The following is a 14,876-nucleotide window of genomic DNA, read 5'->3' on the forward strand; positions in this document are numbered from 1 at the left end:
TGATCCTTGCCCTCCGTGAACTTATAAGAGACACACATAAGAAATGGATGCTGTTGGTTTTTTAAGTCAACTTCAAAATATATATATAATGATTTCAGAGAGGAAGGGAGAGGTAGGAGAGAGATAGAAACATCAACGATGGGAGAGAATTATTGATCAGCTGTCTCCTGCCTGCCCTTCACTGGGGATCAAGCCCACAACCCAGGAATATGCCCTGACCAGGAATTGAACCGTGACCTGGTTCATAGGCTGATGCTCAACCACTGAGCCATGCCAGCCAGGCAGAAATGGGTGGTTCTTAATCTTTGGGTCACAGAACATCTTTGAGAATCTGATGGAAGCTCTGACCCTCTCCTCCAGAATAATACACATGGGCACAGACACAGATTTCTCAGGTAACCCCAGGGGTATGGATAGACCCTCCAAAGCCTATTCACAGTGACCCACAGATCCAAGGTAAAAAATACTGATATTTAAAATAGTTGTTTAAACAAAATATTCAAGGACCAAGCTTCAGTGTAGACAAGTATCCCAAGCAGAGGGAACAGAACCAGCAAAGGCCCACATATTAAAATGTCCACAGTTCATTGCATCCCCAGGAAGTGGGGAGTGGTGAGGTATATATGGAAAGATCAAGGTTGGGATGGAATGTAATTCGTGACTGGTGGTTGAGTAATGTCTCACCCTGGTTCCCAAAAGGTATCAGAGCATTTCAGTCTGTCTCTGCCCTGCCACACACGCAGTTTGTCTTTTTCCCTGTAGCAAAGTTGGGTGGGTAAAATGTGAGACTTCTGATCTCACATTTGGTGGTGAATGCTCATGTCCTTGGTACCAGCAAGTCAAAAGGCAAAGCCAAGTTTGTTTTAGCAGGCTCTTCCCAGAACCAGCATACAACTTCAGGGAGTGATGCTTATCATGTGTGTTTCTTGGAGTTCAATTTGGGCCAAACTACTAAATGAATGTTTTATCATTTCCATCAATCTGGATTGATCACCTGAAACCATTTAGGACAATCTGAAATGTTAACTCACTAATCACACAGTATGGAAGGAACCGTGCATGAAAAGCTAAATATTGACGGTCGACTGCACAACAACACTCAGAAAAATAATGACAGATATGAGGACAGTAGGTAAATTTGCGCTTAGAGGCAAGTCAGTGTGGTTCCTCTGCTCAGTAAGGAGTGTTTTGGACGTGCGTGTGTGAAAGACAAGGAGGATTACTTATGTGAGGAACCTTGCAGTTGCAAGTGACAGAAACTGAACTCAACCTAGCTTAAGCAGTTTCTTTAAAAAGTAATGTGAACTGGCTCAACTAAAATGGCCAATGGTCTGTTAGCTTCAGGTAGAGCTGCTTTAAAAAAAAACCACAATGTCTTGAGCAGGGCCGTCTAGATAGCGGTCGCCAACCTTTCGAACCTCGCGGACCACTGGTTGGTGACTGCTGATCCAGATGGCAGAGAGCTTGTAAATCATTCCACAGAGGAGAACTTGATCCCGATATGGCAGTGGAGGCCTCTGGGAAGGACTAGTGTGAGGATTTGCTGCTGGGTGGGGAAAGGAATGGAGGGGTAAAGTGGGCATGAGAAGTGTGAGTGTGACAGTGAGATAGGTGGTAGTGAAATCAGAGGAGAGAGGGCAGGTGGAGTTGAGGCCACTTATATGATTAGCTCCTGCTCTCTGAGCATGTGGCTTTGCATAAGACACTTCCCCTCTCTGGGCCTCAGGCTTGTCTGTGAAATGGAGATTGTATATGGCAGTCACTTTGGAAAACAGTCTGGCAGTTTCTCAAAAAGTTCAGCATAATGTTTCCTTATGATCCAGCAATTCCGCTCCTAGGTAGATATATACCCATAAGAAATGAAAACATATGTCTACACAAAAACTTATATACCAATGTTTATCAAGCATTGTTCATAATAGCTAATGTAGATACAGCCCAAATGTCCATCAACTGCTGAATAATAAGTAAAATATGGTACATCCAAACTATGCAATATTATTCAGCGATAAAGAATGAAGTGCTGACTTAACCTATGATGTGGATGAACCTAGAAACACACTAAATGAAAACCAGTCACAAAAGACAGTATATGTGATCCTATTTTTTATGAAATGTTCAGAATAGGCAAATCCATAGAGAAAAGATAGATTAGTGGTTGCCAGTGCTTGGGGGGAGGAGAATGGAGAGTGATTGCTCATGGGTACAGGTTTCTTTTTGGGGTGATAAAAATGTTCTAAAATTGAATGTGGTGATGGTTGCACAACTTTGTGAATATACTGAGAACCGAATAATACACCTTAAGTAGGAGAATTTTATGTATGTGAATTATATCTCATTAAAGCTGTTAAGGGTGGGGCAGGATCATAAGCCCGTGGCAGCTGACATCAAGATCTCTCATGCGTCCTGGCCAGTGTGGCTCAGTTGGTTAGAGCATTGTCCCGAAAACCGAAAAGGTTGCAGGTTTGATTCCTTGTCCGGGCACATACCCAGGTTGTGGGTTCCATCCCCAATCAGGATATGTACGGGAGGCAACAGATTAATGTTCCTTCCTCTCTCACATTGTTGTTTATCTCTCTCCCTTTCCCTTCCCCTCTCTCTAAAATCAATAAAAACATATCCTTGAGTATTAAAGAAAAAAGATTTCTCGTGATCATGGCTATGAGAGGTTCTTGTAGGCTAGCCACAGACTGAAGATGGTGGGCATCAAGGGGACAGATGGGTGCAAGGGATCTCTGGGGTATCTGGAGTCCTGAGTCAGCCAGCATCTTCCTGAGCCTCTCATGTTCTTTAACCCTCAGGGCCCTGCCACCATTCCTGCTGACTCTGCTCTCATCCCAGACTGGGAGAGTCAGCAAGCTTCAAAAACCAGAATTCTATATCTGTGCCCCTCCAAGATGGGCTAGTACCCAATAAATAAAACTTTTTATTTTTGCAATCAACTCACATAATGCACAGCCAGCCCCAGGCAACATTTTTCTTTCTTCCATTTCTTTGTGAATTTCTTTTTCATTTTTTATTATGGAAAAATTTCAAACATGCACAAGAGTAGGGAGAATAGTATATTGATGTACCCATCACCCTGCTTTAATAATTATCAATATTAGGCCAATCTTTCATATATCTCCCAAACCCTTTTTTTCCTGGAATGTTTTAAAAGTAAATCCCAGATATGACATTTCACACAAGAAAATATTTTAGTATCTCTAACAGATGAGGATTTTTTAAAAACATAATCCACAGTGCTATTATCTCACCCAATTAGACATTCCTTAGTATGTTCTAAGGCCCAATCCATGTTCAAATTCTGCCCATTATCTTTTTTTTTAAGTATATTTTTTATTGATTTTAGAGAGGAAGGGAGAGAGAGATAGAAACATCAATGATGAGAGAGAATCATCGATTTGCTGCCTCCTACACACTCCCCACTGGGGGTGGAGCCCGCAACTCAGGCATGTGCCCTTGACCAGAATTGAACCCAGGACCTTTCAGTTTGCAGGTCTATTCTCTATCCAGAGCCAAACCAGCTAGGGCTCTCCCCATTGTCTTAAAATGCCTTTGAACAGTTGGTTTGTTTGACTGCTGTGGCATTTGCTAAATCTCTTAGTCTCTTTTATAACACTTTCTCCTTTGTGTCCCTTTTTTGGAGCCATTTATTTGTTGGAAAACCATGGGCTTGTTCTGTAGAATTCTGTGAGTCTTTTTAAAAGTCTTCTTATCTGGGTGGGAAATCAGATTGCTTTTACTTCAAGGAAAGATTAAGGGGAATGAATTAGTGATAGATGCATAGAAAATTAACCAAATAATAAAAATCAATAGGAGGTCCAACATGGTGGCAGCATAGGAGGATGCTGAACTCACCACCACACACCCCACCCCCCTGCATAAGCAAACTCAAATATACACATAGATAGAGAACAATTACTCTTGCAAAACAAAAAAACAACAACAAAAACACAACAAACTGGGGACTGAATGAATAGTTTCTGAACACCAAACAAGAGAAAGATACTGAATAGAGAAGGCTGGAGGCCTTGGGAGCTCTCAGAAGCTGAGGGAACTCTGGACTGAGGAGCAAGTGAGCACCACTGTTTACTTCCCCCTCCACTTTGGAGCCCTATTCAGGTGCTCTGCCCTCAGAGCAGGGCTTTCTCAGCTACATTGCCCAGAGCCCTTTGTCCCTAAACAAAGGGAGCAAGCAGGAATACAGGACGTCACCACACACCCCTGGCCTCCCTGCCAGGAGCCTCTCCTGCTCAGCAAGCTGCTGCCATGAGCACCTGGTATACCCAGCACATAGAGCCTACAGAGAGGTCTCTTCTACATAGGACCACTTTCTCTACAACAAACGAGAGAGAGTATAGAGAAGGCTGGAGCCATGGGAGCTCTCCAGGGACCACCAGTGAGTGCCATTGTTTATGCCCCCCTCCAACTCCATAGGGTGTGCAGGGGGCTCTATCCAGGTGTTCTGGTCTACCTGCCAGATTTATACAGCACATTCCCAGGCACACCACAAAAAGATCTAAAACATGACATCAATAACATAAAGCATGGAGGTGGGTGGGAGGAGGAGAAGGAAAAAACAAATACCTGGAGGAAAAACAACCAATGGATCAAACAAGAAATCAGAAACTATCTTGAAACAAATGAAAATGAAAATACAGCTTTTCAAAATGTACTGGATGCAGCAATAGCAGTTCTGGAGGGAAATTAATGAGTTTATATAGGCCTACCTCAAGAAAAAAAGAAATATCCCAAATAAACAATCTAACTCTATAACTAAAGTAAATAGAAAAAGAAGAACAAACAAAACCCAAAGAAACACAAGGAAATAGGTAAGATTACAGCAGAAATAAACAAAAATTAAAAACAATAGCCCTGCTGGTGTTGCCCACTGGTTAGAGCATTGACCTGCAAACCAAAGAGTCGCTGGTTGGATTCCCAGTCAAGGGCACCTACCTAGGTTGCAGATTCGATCCCCAGCCTGGGTTGGGGAGTGTGTGGGAGACAACCAACCAGTGACTGACTCTCTCTCTCTCTCTCTCTCTCTCTCTCTCTCTCTCTCTCTCCATTCCCTCCCTTCCATTCTCTCTAAACAAACAAAAAAATCAATGAAAAAAATATCCTTGGGTGAGAATTAACAAAAAAATTTTTTAATAAAAACAATAGAAAAGATCAATAAAACTAAGAGCTGGTTCTTTGAAAAAATAAACAAATTTAACAAACCTTTAGCCAAACACATGAATAAAAAGAGAGAGAGACCAAATAAATAAAATAAATGAAAGAGAAGTTAGCAGAGCTGACACCACAGAAATATATATATATATATATATATATATATATATAGTCAAAGAATACTAAGAAGAATTATATGCCAACAAAGTGACAATCTAGAAGAAATGGATACATTTCTAGAACTATATTACCTTTCAAGACTGAAACAGGTAGAAATACAAAATCTAAACAGAGCAATTACCAGCAATGAAATTAAAGCAATAATAAAAAAAATCCCAACAAATAAAAGCCCAGTACCAAGATAGCTACCCAGGTAAATTCTACCAAACATTCAAAGAAGAATTAATACCTATCCTTCTTAATCTATTTCAAAAAACGGAAGAGGAAGCTCTGGCTGGTATGGCTCAGTGATTAGAGCATCAGCCCATGCACCAAAGGGTCTCAGTTCAATTCCTGGTAGAGGGCATGTATCGTGGTTGCAGGTTCGATCCCCAGCCCCGGTTGGGGTGTGTGCAGGAGGCTACCAATTGATGTGTCTTTAACACACTGATGTATCTCTCTCTTTCTCTATCTCCCTCTCCCCGCCTCCCTTTCACTCTCTCTAAAAAAATCAATGGAAAAAATATCCTCAGGTGAGGATTAACAAACAAACAAACAAAAAATTGAAGAGGAAGAAATGCTTTCAGACTCATTCTATGAAGTCAGCATTGTGCTGATACCAAAACCAGTCAAAGACATTACAAACAAACAAAATTAGCCTGGCCAGTGTAGCTCAGTGGTTGAGCATCAACCTATGAACCAGGAAGTCAGAGTTGAATTCCCAGTCAGGGCACCTGCCTGGGTTGCAGGCTCGATCCCCAGTAGAGGGTGTGTAGGAGGCAGCTATCAATGATTCTCTCTCATCATTGATGCTTCTATCCTTCCCTCTCCCTTCCTCTCTGAAATCTATAAAAATATATTTTTAAAAATTATAGGCCAATATCTTTAATGAATTACATGCAAAAATTCCCAAGAAAATATTAGCAAACCAGATTCAACAATACATTAAAAGGATTATACACCATGACAAAGTGAAATCATCCCAGGCATGCAAGAATAGTTCAACTTTCATAAATCAATCAACGTGGTACATCACACTAATAAAATAAAGGATAAAAACCATAGATTATCTCAATAGGTGCAGGAAAAACATTGACAAAATTCAACATCTTTTTATGCTAAAAATTCTCAACAAAGTGGGTATAGAAGGAACATATCTCAACGTAATAGAGGCTATCTACCTACAGCTAATGCTGAAAAGCTGAAAGCTTCTTCTACAATCAGGAACAAAACGAAGTTGCCCATTGTCACTACTTTTATTCAGCATAGTTTTTTTTTAAATATATATATATATTTTTAGGGAGGGTAGGGAAGGGTGGGGGTAAAGGGGAGAGATCAACCAAAGGACTTGTGTGCAAGCATATGAGCCTAACCAGCGGTTAAGGACAACAGGGGGGTGGGGGCATGTGTGGGGAGGGGTGTGGGATGGGAATGGGGGGATGAGGACAAATATGTGATACCTTAATCAATAAAGAAATTTTAAAAAATGTTAATATATATATATACATATATATATATATTATTAATTTTTTACAGAGAGGAAGGGAGAGGGATAGAGAGTTAGAAACATCAATGAGAAAGAAACATCCATCAGCTGCTTCCTGCACACCCTCTACTGGAGATGTGTCCGCAACCAAGGTACATGCCCCTGACCTGAATCGAACCTGGGACCTTTCAGTCCACAGGCTGACGCTCTATCCACTGAGCCAAACCAGTGAGGGCTTCAGCATAGTTTTGAGAGTCCTAGCCATAGCAATCAGAGAAGAAAAAGAAATAAAAGGCATCCAAATTGGAAAGGAAGAAGTAAAACTCCCATTATTTGCAGATGATGTAATACTATACACTGAAAACTCTAAAGATTCCACCAAAAAAGCTGTTAGAAGTAATAAATAAATTCAGAAAAGGATACAGAATCAATATACAGAAATCTGTTGTGTTTCTATACATCGATAATAAATGATCAGAAGGAGAAATTAAGAAAACAATCCCATTTACAATTGTATCAAAAAGCATAAAGTCCCTACGAATAAATTTAACCAAAAAAGTGAAAGATTTACACAGTGAAAGAAACCATCAACAAAATGAAGACAACCTACTTAATGGGAGAAGATATTTGCAAATTATACATACTGTATATGTAATAGAAAATTATTATCTATCCTAATAAAAGGGTAATATGCTAATTAGATTGGACATCTTCTGGACGACCATCCGGATGTCCTTCCTGACAAAACCGAGCCTGGGAGAAGCTGCCCGCCCCTCAGTTCCAGGTGGGTGCCAGTGTCTGCGCCTGTGGCCCAGGAGAGGGAGAAAAGCTGCCCACCTGCAGTCCTCTGCGGCTGTGGCCGGCCTGGGCAAAGCCAACCCAGGTCCTGGGTACCTGCAGCTGGCCAGAGGGAGGGAAGCCCAGGTCACAGGTACCTGCAGCCAGCCAGAGGAGGGAATCCTGGGTCCCGGGTGCAGGGCCGAGGCAGAGGCAGTTAGGGGTGATCAGGTTGGCAGGGGAGCAGTTAGGGGTGATCAGGCAGGCAGGCAGAGGTGGTTAGGGGTGATCAGGCAGGCAGGCAGAGGGATTAGGGGTGATCAGGCAGGCAGGAAGGCGAGTGGTTAGGAGCCAGCGGTCCCAGATTTTGAGAAGCAGTCAGACATCCCCTAAAGGGTCCCGGATTGGAGAGGGTGCAGGCCAGGCTGAGGGACTCCCCCCTGTGCACAAATTTTGTGCACCGGGCCTCTAGTATATAATAATAGAATATCATTATATATAATAATACAGTATAGATTATATACAGTATATATATTTAAATATATTTTTATTGATTTCAGAGAAGAAGGGAGAGAGAGATAGAAACATCATTGATGAGAGAGAATCATTGATTGGCTGCCTCCTACACACCCCACACTAGGGACCGAGCCTGCAACCTGGCATGTACCTGAACTGGGAAGCAAACTGTGACCTGCTGAGCCATGCTGGCCAAGCTATGCTAATATATAAAAAGCCAGGGGCCATCATGACCAAAACAATCAGACAGACGACCAAACAGCAGGCTGCATGGGGTGACCAGGCCAGTGGGGGGGGGCAGTCGGGGGCAACCAGGCCAGCAGGGGGGCAGTTGGGAGTGACCAGGCCAGTGGGGGAGCAGTTGGGGATGACCAGGCCAGCAGGGGGCAGTTGGGGGCGACCAGGCTGGCAGGGGGGGCAGTAAGGGGCAACCAGGCCAGTGGGGAGGAGGCAGTTAGGGGTGATCAGGCCAGCAGGCAGAGGCGGTCAGGGGTGATCAGGCTGGCAGGGGGGGCAGTTAGAGGGGATCAGGCAGGCAGGCAGGTAAGCAGTTAGGAGCCAGCGGTCCCAGATTGTGAGAGGGCTTTCTGACTGCCGGTTTAGGCCCAAGGGGTCCCGGATTGGAGAGGGTGCAGGCTGGGCTGAGGGGGCCCCACCTACTGTGCACGAATTTCGTGCACTGGGCCTCTAGTGATATATATTTTTATATATAATAATAATGGAATATTATTCCGCAATAAAATAAAAATGAAATCTTGCCATTTGTGACAACATGGATGGATCTACAGGATATTATTCTAAGTTAAATAAGTCAGGCAGAGAAAGACAAATACAGCATGTTTTCACTTATATGTCAAACAAAAACAACCCACCCAAAACAAATGAATAAACAAAACAAAATAGAAATACACCCATAAAGAACAAGCTGATGGTTGCCAAAGGGGTGGGAGGATGGGAATAAAAAATAATTACACAAATTAAAAAAAACACACAAGTAATACTTACCCCCAGGAAAAATAGACCATATATCAAAGGAATTATAATTACACTACACTTCTTGAACACTAATCGAATATTTCTTTAGTCAGCTTGAATAATTGTTTTGCAGTTCTAGTATTGTAAATGCAGAATAATCATGTAAACAAGAGGTACAGGAAAATGTAGAAAGTGATATAAGAGCTCAATCTTCATATTCCTTAATAAGCAGTCAATAGATAAATTTAAAACTGGGGAAAAAAAACACTTAACATTAGCAGTATAAATCTGATGCTTACAAAATAGATATAAGACTAGAAGAAATAATCAGAAATACCAGAAAGAATTTAAAGGAATTGGAAGTGAGAGGGAATGGAATAGGGAACAGCTAATTTTAAAGTGTATATCAAATGATCAATTAACAAAAAATATATATTTTTAAAAGTTTAGGTTCATTTAGCTGGTGTCCAAGGTGGCTAAAATCTGAGGGGAAAAAAAATGAGTTAAGACTCCAGGAACCGTTGAGGCTTAATTAGGCCAGTGTGGGGAAAGAATGTGTCTCCAAGCCCCTGAGTTCAGGACGGAGGGCACAGCCTAGAGAAGGTTGTCCAGGCTGCACCGTCTCCTACCTGTTCTGCCTTTTGTTTCCTTGTTTACACCAGAGTGACCAGCCAGAAACAAAATGTCAGCCAACTCTCCTAGGCATTGTCTAAGCAGGAGACTTCATCACGGCCAGCCGTATCACCGTTGCCTTTTCCTTCTCTCTCCCTTTCTTTGGGAGCTCCCAAGGTACTTTTGGGAGGGAGCTCCCAACAACTCCCAACACTGTTTAAGTTCCTTCAACAGAGTTCCAAGTTGGAGGCCTGTTTTCATAGATTCAAACTCCTAACAAAGCAGGGACCCCCCTGGGAGGCCTGGGGTTTTCATCTCCCCTTCTCCTCCTTCTGAGCTTCTTCCAGAGGTGCAGAAGGATGTCATCACCATTAAAGGCACTGGCTCTAAAGTCAGACTTATAGCCCAGCCTCTTGTTTGCTGTGTGGCCTTGAACAAATTACTTAACCTCTCTGAGTTTCACCTTGTTAGCTGTAAAAAGAAGAGCATAATAATATATAGGGTTGTTGTGATCACTTAAAAAGAAGAATGCAGGTAAGGTGGGTAGCATAGCTCCTGGCTGACGGAGTGCTTGGTAAACGAAGCTACTGACCATCCCCCATATACTTGGAATCAATCACCTTCCAGCCATCCCCTGTCCCAGAGTCTCCAGAATGATACTGGGAGCTCCTTTTGGAGCCAGGGTACGCCTCACCTATACCTGGCACTCCTGTTAACATTTACCTCTACCCCAGCCAGTCTTCTCTTTCCATAAGATCAGCTTTCATCTTGTCCTCTGGCCAAAGGGGTTATAATCTCTCTTGCTTTTGTCTGGAATCTTAAAAGCCCTACCAATTGATGGTTCGAAAAAACAATGGGATTGGGGTTCCTGGTTCCAAAAAACAATGGGATTGGGGTTCCTGGTTCCAAAGAGGGAGCCAGGGAGCAGCTGGAAGATGCTGCCTGAGGCGGGTGGGGCACTGTTAGGCCAGTGAGACTTTGCAGGAGCATGAAGGGGGTGAAATGAGGAAGAGAACCTGTTGAGGGGATCTTGACATCCCCAGGAGGCTCACCAGCGAGTTCACAGGAGGCACTGAGAGAAGGATCTATACCCCTCCGCTTCTGTAAAAGGCCCCCAGAACTGTCCTCCCACTCGGGTTGCCCACACAGGGAAAAGACATGGTTCCCCCAAAGGAAATTAGGATCTTGGAAGAAAAACAGATCTTGGGCAAGGCCCTAAAATGCTAATTATCTATTATATACAGAACCAGGATCCCGATAACTTCCCACAAGATCAGAACAACTGGCTAGATCCAACAAGATAAAATAAACATTAAAAAAATGTTGACCCTACATTGAGGGTCAATAAACCAACTGCACACAAAGAGATGTGGAAAACCTACCAGATCAATAATGGGCAAGTGATGTGGTTGCCAGAAACATTAATTCCGTGTGAGGACATATTAATGGAGGAGTAGAATCTAGGAAAGGGGAGATGAAAGTTCAGCTTTATCCCCAACTGAGTTCAATTCCAAGAGTAGTAATACTTTAAAGGGGACATTGTTGACCTATTAAGAAGCAAAAAGAGGAGAGATGTCGCAAGGAAAACTGTAACAGAACTGGTCAGATGATATGGTAAAATGGAAAAAGCCGGAACCCTCTCCCAGAGTCAGAAAAGCTGGATTCCAACTCCACTCTTTATCAGTTATTAAAGATTGATCATTCTTCACATCACACACCATGTCAGATACAAGGGAGCCCTGAGCTGCTTTTCTGTAAGAGCCAAGGGTAGGAAAACACTGGGAGGGAGAATTCAGCTCAACCCTAGGGAAAAAAAGTCTTTCTTTTTTTTTAGTGACATTTGTCATTCTTATCTCTGGTCACAAAAGAAATACATGGTTGTATGGAATATTGGTAAACAGAAAAGCAAAATTAGGTAAAAATCACATCTCAACTCCTACTTACTTTCTAATATTTAAGGATAAGATATATTGACCTCCCAAAATGTACCCACCGTTAACATCATACTCTTTCCTTTGCTTACAAGAACATATATGTGGCCCTGCTTGGTGTGGCTCAGTTAGTTGAGCATGGTCAGACAGATACGAACAAAAATGATCAAATAATTATCTGATGTAATTCAGAGGACCAGCATGTAAAGATGTATGTATTTGTATGTAAGGATGTTTATTAATATTGTTTCTAGAAGGAAACAACTTGTAAAAACCACTATCAGTAGGAGAACACGGGGAGTGTCTGAGTAAATGATCGTGCATACACATCATGCAATACTGTGCGGCTTGTTGAAAGAAAAGGGTGGAACTAATAGATATTACCTTCAAAATGTTTCCACATATATTGTTTGAGGCAAACAACGTTATAGAATAATATGCATAGTATGATCCCATTTTTGTAAACAAATGCATGTACATATTTTTTTTAATGTTTTCATTGATTTTTTAGAGAGAGAGGAAGGGAGAGAGAAAGAGAAACATCAATGTGAGTGAACATTGATCAGCTGCCTCCTGCATGGATCCAGCCCATAACTTGGCCATGTGCCCTGACCAGAAATCAAACCAGCAGCCTTTTGGTGCATGGGGCCATGCTCAACTAACTGAGCCACACCAAGCAGGGCCACATATATGTTCTTGTAAGCAAAGGAAAGAGTATGATGTTAACTGTGGGTACATTTTGGGAGGGCACAGTTGGGGAAGCCAATGCTAAGACAGCTAACATGTTCTTTGAACATTTCTGTGTTGTTTGAATTGGGACAATCAGGATATATTATTTCTAAAATTCAAATGACTGAAATTTAAATAATTAAACAACAATCTACCCTGGAAATTTCTCCATGCCATTAAAGATACTAAATCATGCCCTGACCGGTTTGGCTCAGTGGATAGAGCGTGGGCCTGAGGACTGAAGGGTCCCAGGTTCGATTGTACCTTGGTTATGGGCACATCCCCAGTAGGGGGCGTGCAGGAGGCAGCTGATCGATGTTTCTCTCGCATCGATGTTTCTAACTCTCTATCCCTCTCCCTTCCTCTCTGTAAAAAATCAATAAAATATATTTAAAAAAAATAAAAAAAGATACTATATCACATCTAATGACCACATATATTCCTTGTGTGGGTTTCTCTAATGTATTGAACCTAACGTTGGATATTTAGTATATCGGGAGCTGTCCAAAGAGGGCCCAGGAGCACTTTGACAATTTTGATCAGAATTGAACATGTGCAGACCCATAGATCTAACCATGCCTCAGGTAGGAAATTATCTGACAGGTACACTCATACACGTGTATAAAGATATCTATGCAAGATTTGGTCCCTGCCTCATTATTCTTGTTAGCAAAAGGCTAGAAACAACCTACCTGTCCAACCTCAAGGACTATATAAATAAAAATTACAGGCTGACCATCTACTGCAATTCTCAATAGCCGATATAAGAAATGAGATGGATCTGTAGACATTTACATGGAAAATGTGCCAGGATATATTGCAAAGTGAAGGGGGAAGGCAAGTTACAGACGAATGTGTACAGTATGATCTCATTTCTCTTTAAAATATATATGTGACTGTACATTGGAAAAGATCTGAGGGATACACATCAAGCTGTAGGTAGGCTTTACCCATACCTATGTTTGTGTCCCTATAAGGATATAAGTAGAGCATAAAGGAAGTGAGCTCTCCGTTCCCTGAGGTATGCAGAGATCAACTGCCTCATTCTGAGCGGCATTATGGAAGGAATTTCCACAACACTCAGAGGCGACCTAGGTCCCCTCTTAGCCCCGAGAATCTCAGAGAACGGGGAGGTCCGGGCTAGGAGAGGCATCCACGCCTAAGGGGAAAGGGTTAAGTGAGGATGCCGTTTCTGTGGGCGGGCTCAGCAATCGGCAGCGCCAGGCTCTGTTAGCCAAGTCTGAGCATCTCGGAGGATGCGGCGCTGCAAGCGGCGGCTGGGACACGCGCAAGGTGAACGCGGGGGCTGCCGGCGCGACGCCCAGGTGAGGAACTGGCAAAGGAAGGGGGCAATGGTGGGGCCCAGGCAGGGAGCATGGCCTGCAGCCCCGGTCTCAGCAGGGAGCAGAAGGGCCTGCACCAGAGCCCACCCCCACCCAGGACACTGCGGGAAGGCGCGGAGCCAGGGGACAGGAGAAGGAGGAAGAGAGGTAACCTGAGATGGGCCAGCTCCCAGACGCTGCCCTGCACTGCCCTCTCCCTAGACCCTGAGACAAGGAGATACCCCTCCCCCCCCCGCACCCCACCCCCCCAAAAAACACACATTTCTCCAGCAGCTGAAACCTAGTGCTGGGCAGCCCCCTCTTTGTCCGCAGATGCCCACATCTCTTGGATTGGGGGTGGTGAGCAGATGGCATATGCTTATTGAAGGCCCAGCTCAGCTGTCTCCTCCTCGGCAAAGCTTTTTGGACTCCCTGTGCACAATGATCGACAGCGCGTTTCACGATGCCTAGTATGACTGTGTGACCTTGGGTGAGTTGCTCAACCTCTCTGAACCTCAGTTTCTTCCCCCTGTGAAATGGGTATACCCACACCTGCTTGTGTTGGGAGGGTTGGATGAGATCAAGGACACTCAGCTACGCTTAGCACAGGAGCCTAACTGGGTAAGAGCTCAACACAGGAGCACTGGGAATCGAATCAGCAACCTTTATGAAGGAGTACCTGTGTTAGGGGCCTTTCAGTCAGTCCCCCTCAGCTCACCCCCACTCCTGACACTAGAACTGATGCTTCTCTTTGGATCCCCAGCACCTGGCCTGGGAGAGGAGCAGAGCATGGAGCTTGGTGAATGTCTGAGAAATGAGCCAACAAGGATTTAGGGCAGAGTCTAAACGCACTTTGGGGGATGGGTTTCAGGGGTCTTTGAGCCCCCTGAAATTGTCCACAACTTTTGGTGAGCCTGGGCATTTTCTTGGGGAGAAAGTCTGGAATTTCCATTGGCTTCTCAAGGTGTCTGTAGGCCACCAAGGGTTAGGAGGCAGGGAGATCTGGGCACAGGTATTTCCCCGAGGAAAGGAGCAGGGCCTCTGACCCTAAACACGCTGCGGCCCAAGCTCTCCGCCCCTCTTCTGGCTGTGGGGTCCTTCCTGCCTCCCTGGCTCAGCTAGAGACTCTCAGGACTGGAAACTTCAGGGAATATATCGCTGGGGCAGGTCAGATGCTGGGGGGCTGAAGACAAG

General features: G+C 43.7%; 1 protein-coding gene across 1 annotated transcript in view; it reads right to left on the reverse strand.

The window, feature by feature from the left end:
* Positions 1-14,876, reverse strand: part of FANCD2 (FA complementation group D2) — a 105,337-nt gene that overhangs the window by 86,224 nt on the left and 4,237 nt on the right. The gene's annotated exons all lie outside the window — the stretch shown is intronic.

The sequence above is a fragment of the Eptesicus fuscus genome, chromosome 18 (assembly GCF_027574615.1).
Source record: "Eptesicus fuscus isolate TK198812 chromosome 18, DD_ASM_mEF_20220401, whole genome shotgun sequence".
Classification (NCBI taxonomy): domain Eukaryota; kingdom Metazoa; phylum Chordata; class Mammalia; order Chiroptera; family Vespertilionidae; genus Eptesicus; species Eptesicus fuscus.